At 39.5% G+C, this 6,489-nt stretch overlaps 1 pseudogene; it reads left to right on the top strand.

Annotated features, from left to right (window-relative positions):
* Positions 1-1,040, top strand: part of LOC103733743 — a 1,919-nt pseudogene extending 879 nt beyond the window's left edge.
* Positions 1,041-6,489: the final 5,449 nt, after the last annotated feature.

The raw sequence follows: 6,489 nt of genomic DNA, 5'->3' as shown, positions 1-6,489 counted from the left end.
GTCTGCATCCCTATTCCCTATTGGCAATTTGAATAACCCCTTCAGAGGATGGCGTGATAAGAATAGGAGGTAAGAATTGGCCAGGCAGTTAGGGTAAAAAGAATCCAAAGAAATGTAGCCAGTTTCTTGGCTAAAAGTCAAAATGTCCTTGGGCCTGTTAGCAACATACTCTGTTCCAAAGGCCAAATATGTCAAAAGTATTTGGGATTGTGTATCTAATCCTCAAAAGATTTTAGGGTTACCTCTTCAGAGGGGGAAACGTTGGAGGGGAGGGAGTGGGCATGGATTTGATCGAAACACCTTACATGCTTGTATGAAATTCTCCAATAAAGTTTTTGTAAAAAATTAAAAAAATCCAGCCTCCCAAAAAAGAGTTACATGCAGTACTTCATTAAGATTGATGGCAAAATCAGAACTGATATAACCTACCCTGCTGGGTTTATGGATGTCACCAGTATTGACAAGACTGGAGAACTTCCATCTGGTCTGTGACACCAAAGGTTGCTTTGCTGTTCAGTTTGAAGAGGCCAAATACAAGTTGTGCAAAGTGAGAAAAGTCTTCATGGGCACAAAAGGAATCCCTCATCTGGTGACCCACGATGTTCCAACCGTTTGCTACCCTGACCATCAAGGTGAACAACACTATTCAGATTGATTTGGAGACTGGCAAGATAACTGACTTCATCAAGTTGACACTGGTAACCTGCGTGTGGTGACTGGAGGTGCTAACTTGGGAAGAATTGGTATGATTACCAACAGAGAGAGAGAGAGATCCAGGTTCTTTTGATGTGGTTCATGTGAAAGATGTTAATGGCAACAGCTTTGTCACTTGGCTTTCTGACAATATTGTTATTGGCAAAGGCAAGAAACCATGAATTTCTCTTCCTTGAGGAAAAGGAATCCACCTCACCACTGCCGAAGAAAGAGACAAGAGGCTAACTCCCAAACAGAGAGTCTGTGAAATGGTCTTTAGGAGACATACTGGGCAAGTGTTTGTGCTTTCCCGACAGGCCTTTCTAGGTGACAAACTGGAGATGTGATTAAACAGCATGATGCTGGAGGTGAAATTAAACAGCATGTTGAATTTTTAAAAAAGTCGGTTGAAAATGAAATGAGAGTCAATCTTACGCTTTTATTTATCAAGGAAGTGTATTCCATATATGTGGTTTCATCTATGAAGCACATGTGCCATGCTACAGCTAAGTTGGCAGAGAGTGTGGTTATGGGCACTGCTGTTCTGTGATGTTCATGCTGCCAAGACTTCTACAAGTTAAAGCAGAAACCCTGTTTTATGTATTAGAGAGACTCCAGTGGTGGGAAAGATTTTCTGGTATTCCAACATAAGGCGTCCGTCATTATCTTCCACAGGTATTAGAAGGAAACCTTTCAGAAAACAGTAGGAAATGACCGTTATTCCCAGTGCAATAGACACTGTTGAGATTGTTTAAATTTGCTTCCCAAATCCAGGATGGTTGTCAGGGTCTCTTTCTGATTCTGCCTACCAATCAGCTGTTTCAGGTTCCAAGCATCAGTAAAAATGGAAAAGGGGAAGAAAAACTACCGTTTATAATCTCAGAAGTGTTCAATAATTGGGCAAAAGTTGGTCAGCTTCTCAGCTATACAGTAATTTATTGTGTGATGATTCAGTTTCTGGACAGCAGAATTGCCCTTCATCCTGTCTTTCTTGGTTTATGCTAACTTCTTCTCTTTTCTGCTTTCCCTGGGAAAGCATCTTCACCTTAGGGAGCACAGGTTCCATCCTTCATGCATGATGATCATTTCATGGACTACTGGCCCAAAGTAATGGAGGGATGTAGAGGTAAGAGAGTGCTTTATGAAAATGAATTAACTGAATATGTTCGGAATGTTATAATGTTGTAAATGCAGGCTGACTTGCTGAGCATGACCCCTCCCCTCCCATGTGAGTACACAACCTAGGATTGCTGAAGGGGAAACTGTACTTTGTATAATCACACCCAGTGCCAGGCCACACAAACTTGTGGTGAGAGTTTTAAAATCCATGGAAAACCATAATGGCCTGGGAGAACTAAGCTGGATCAGTTCAGCTTCAGGATTCAGGTATTCCTCACACCTCTGCTTCCTGGGGAGATGCCCACACCTCCTGGGAGAGAATTCAGTACATGGAAACAGCAGGAAAAGCATCTTTCTCTAAACCATTTCCTTCTGCTGAGGTAGCCAAGAAGGTGCTGAATTCCATCCATCTCCTCACCCTCAGCAGTGTCATCGTGCTTCACTACAGCATAAATCAGGGATATTTACTCTGCGACATTTAAGTAAGGTATATGCGTCAATGAACAAGTGATTGGTTGCTGGAAAACCTCTAAAGATGAAACTCATTCTGCTAATTCTAATTCTGGGTAGTTGTTTATATGGAAAATAAAGTCAGACAAGTTCAAAAGATACACAGTACTGAGTATTTTTGTAGTTTTTTTCCCCAGTGCTAAATATATGAAACTTTAAAAAATATTGGTTCAGATAATTATTTGCATGCTCGTATGACACATAATTCCAAATGTTTTATTAGATTTATTTTGTGTGTATGTGTGGTTGTATGAATATCATGGTATTAGTATGGAGGTCAGAAAACAACTTACAGGAGTTCTCTCATTCTGTCATGTGTGTCCTAGAGTTCAAACTCAAACTCACATCCTCAAGCTTGATGCTAAAGGCATTTTCCTGCTGAGCCATATTTTAGGCCCCATATTCCTAATTTCAAATGATAATATATATTTATGTTTAGCAACATGGGACAACATCTGATATATCTATATATATAATTATACATAAGAACAAAGAAGAAAATAGCCATTATCTAATAATTCAACCAGATGAAGAGTTGACATCTAATTAAATTTTCATAGTGTAACATCATATCATTTACTTTTATATTTACAATTATAAATGTTTATCAGTTTAATTATTAAATCAAATACTTTCCCAGGAATATTTAACATTTTGGACCACCATTAGAATACAATATTGCAAAAACACCAACCCAGCTTTAACAGTTTATATAGTAAAAACTCAAATTTGACTATAGATTTATGAATCTTTATTTTTATATAACATACTTTTTTTTTGGTCTTTTTGAACAAAAAATTCGCTATATAGACCAGGCTAGCCTTGAACTCACAGAGATCCACCTGCCTCTGCCTCTCGAGTGCTGGGATTAAAGGCATGTGCCACCACATCTGGCTCTATAGCATACATATAATCCTATAACAAACATAATCAACATAAATATTTATTGAACATGCAATGACATCTTAACCACCCTCTATTTTTTTATGTGAAGAGGTTTCTTTCTTTTTATATGTTTGAATAAACCAATGACAATTTTTTATAACCAGTTATACATGTCCAAAATTCTGTCCTCATGACAGATTTATAGAAGGAAAAGAGCTTTGCCAGAGAAAATATGCTTTATTGAGGCCTTTGAATTTATTTTCACTGTTGAATTCAGAAAGATTGAATCAATTCTAATTTCATCAGCAGTGTGACTATCAACTTTCACATGGATTCCCAACTACTATTAACTTTAAACAATTTTACTAATTAATGATTTCTTACTGAAAAAGCAAATATGCTCAATGTACAATATGTACTTGTCTGAAATATCCTATGTAACACAAACAGGCATTAAAAATACAATAAAACACCAAACCACCACAACAAAAATGATAAACAAGGAAAAGCTAAAAAGAGAAAGTATAATCTGGGTCTTTTTCACCCTGCTTGTCTTAGTTCACCAGTGGCATTAAATTTTCTGTTGTATTTATTTATGCCAGTGATTGATTCTCATACAGGTGAACAAAATGAAATGCAGTAGAATGACTGGGAGAGCTTTGCTTACAATTCCTGAGACTTCTAACTAACTAGGTGGCTCTGATAGAAGCCCAGTGCACGACTAGTTATTAATTTTAACCTTTTGGGAGCAAAATAAGCCAAATAATTGACTTTAGACATGACAGTTGTAAGTAATTTCAAAAAATCACCAGTCCCACAAAAGTCACATATATATCAAATAGATTTACTTCTCCAAAGCTACATGGGTTGACTATCTCTGGTGATCTGTAGGAGCTGAATGGAAAGGATTGCTTTGGACCCTGATTCCCCTAGTGCCGACCCCTGCCCCAACCTCTTTCCATTCATGCTGACCTCCCAGCCCTGCCCCCCACATGCTGCTGGTCTAGAGAAGAAAGCCATTTCCATTGGCTTTGGCTGCCTGGGGAGATCTATATTACTCTTGGAAAGACAAGAGCTGTCCCCATCTTGGTAAAGTGTGAAATTCGGTTTTGATTGCAAAGGGAAGCCATTTCAACAGGATTACACCGTGACCATGTAGATTCAACTCAGCCATATGGCTTGGGGATGATTCTTCCTACTGGCAGGTAACAGTGCATTGCTAATGATGTGGTGATGACATTTTCAGATGAAAAATAAAACCACCTGGACAGGAATAAAGGAGTAAAAATATGACAAGACACTGATAAGGATTAACAGAGCCCTTAACTCTGCTGGCCTTGAAAAACAGAAGTGATTTGTTTAATTTCTAAGTAAACTAATGAGCCTGATGGTAAAAAAAAAAAAAAAAAAAAAAAAAAAGAAAAAAAAAAAAAAAAAGCCGAATCCTCTTGTTTTTTGCAAAGAAAGAAAAACCTTTTTTTTTTTTTTTTGTCTTTTTGAGACAGGGTTTCCCTGTAGCCCCAGCTGTCCAGGAACTCATTATGTAGACCAGGCTGGCCTTGCAGACCTGCCTGCCTCTGCCTCAGGGGTACTGGGATTAAAGGGACCTCTCCTGCTGATTCTATTTTTAACTGTTGACTCAAAGAGCTTGCTTAACCTCATGTAGCCACAGTTTCTTCACCTGTTAAGAGGATGTATAAACACACTTTGAAAAGCTGTCATAAAAACAAAACAAGCTCTGCTTCCCTGGGCCTGCATAACACACAGGCCTCGCTCCCAGGTAAGTCCATCATGCCTTCCCTGCCTTGTCTCCCCCAGCCTCATTAACCCTCCCATCTCCCCCGCAGGACTCTCCTCCTAGCCTGGGTCCTGTCCCATTCCTTGTCTTGGTACCCCAGACCCTGGGAAACACCACTGCTTCCTGATCCTTTGCATACAGACCAAGCAAGTTCCTTCTCAGTTCCCCAGGAGCACTCTGGGCCTGGCCCCACCCTCACTTCCCTCTACTTCCCTGGGCCTGCACAAACTGCTAGCCTCTTTCCTGGATGCTAGGCTGACCTTTCCTTTTCCTGAGCCTTTGCATCCAGACCAAGCCAGCACCTCAGTGCAGTCCCCAGGAGCCCTTGGGGCCACTTCCCAAACCCATCTTGCTTTGCATCTCTGGGTGGCATGGCCACCAGCTGCCCCAGACCAGTGTCTTTCCTGGGCCAGGCTCCCAGGCCAGTCCAACCCCCAAATTCCTGAGGCCAAAATCTTTCCTGGAGGGATCTAGACCTTAGGAGAAAGCCTAAGAGCATCTGATCCTCATCTGACTTGGGCCTCTGTGAGAATTCCGGAAGACAAAACAATCTGGCCACTCCAATATAAAATCAAAAGAGAGAACTGGAAGCTTAGAAGAACCAGATTTTCATGCCCCAAAAGTAAATCACAAAGACACATAAAGTTTACAAAAATAAGCAGACCTAAACTTGATGAAGGCCCGAGTATCACACAAGAGTCAGAAACTACAAAAGAAATTCACATGTCAAAATCACAGAGAAAAAATAATAACATGAAAAACCAAAATAGCATATCCCCACCAAATACCAATAGTCCTCTAGAGGAGTACTATAAGAAACCCCTGAGATAATGCAGGGCATGGAACTCGAACAATTATAAACATGATAAAAGAATTCAGTGAATTTAAAGAACACACAAAGAAATCAAAGAACTGAAGGAAGATAGGGATAAACTTCTGAATGAATTCAGAAAAGAGTTAGAAATATTGAAGAATACTCAGGCTGAAATGAAGAAGGAAGCAAAATACTCAGTAAGCCAATTAGAAATGACAGGAGAAAGCCTCACCAATAGGATGAATGAAATGGAAAACAGAATATCAAGAGAAGATAATGTGGACGAACTACACCACTCAAGCAAAGATTATGAAAAATTTAAGAAACCACACAAATGGAATATGCAGGAATTGTGTGGCACCATAAAAAGACTAAACTTATGAATCATAGACATACAAGAAGGAGACGAATCCCAAGATAATGGTGTGGACCAGATCCTTAACAGAATCGTGGAAGAAAATTTTCCAAAATTAAAGACATGCCCATGCAAATACAAGAAGCATATAGAACACCAAACAGACAGGACCAGAAATGAAACACTCCATGGCACATCATAGTAAAAACACTAAACGTACAAAACAAAGAGACAATCCTGAAAGCTGCAAAAGAGAAATGACAAGTCACATATAAAGGAAAACCCATTAGAATTACAGCTGACTTTTCAGTGCAA

This window comes from Nannospalax galili, unplaced genomic scaffold (genome assembly GCF_000622305.1).
Source record: "Nannospalax galili isolate Female #2095 unplaced genomic scaffold, S.galili_v1.0 scaffold415, whole genome shotgun sequence".
Lineage (NCBI taxonomy): Eukaryota > Metazoa > Chordata > Mammalia > Rodentia > Spalacidae > Nannospalax > Nannospalax galili.
The sequence above is the reverse complement of the archived record's forward strand: the minus strand, read 5'-3'. Positions and strand labels throughout refer to the sequence as shown.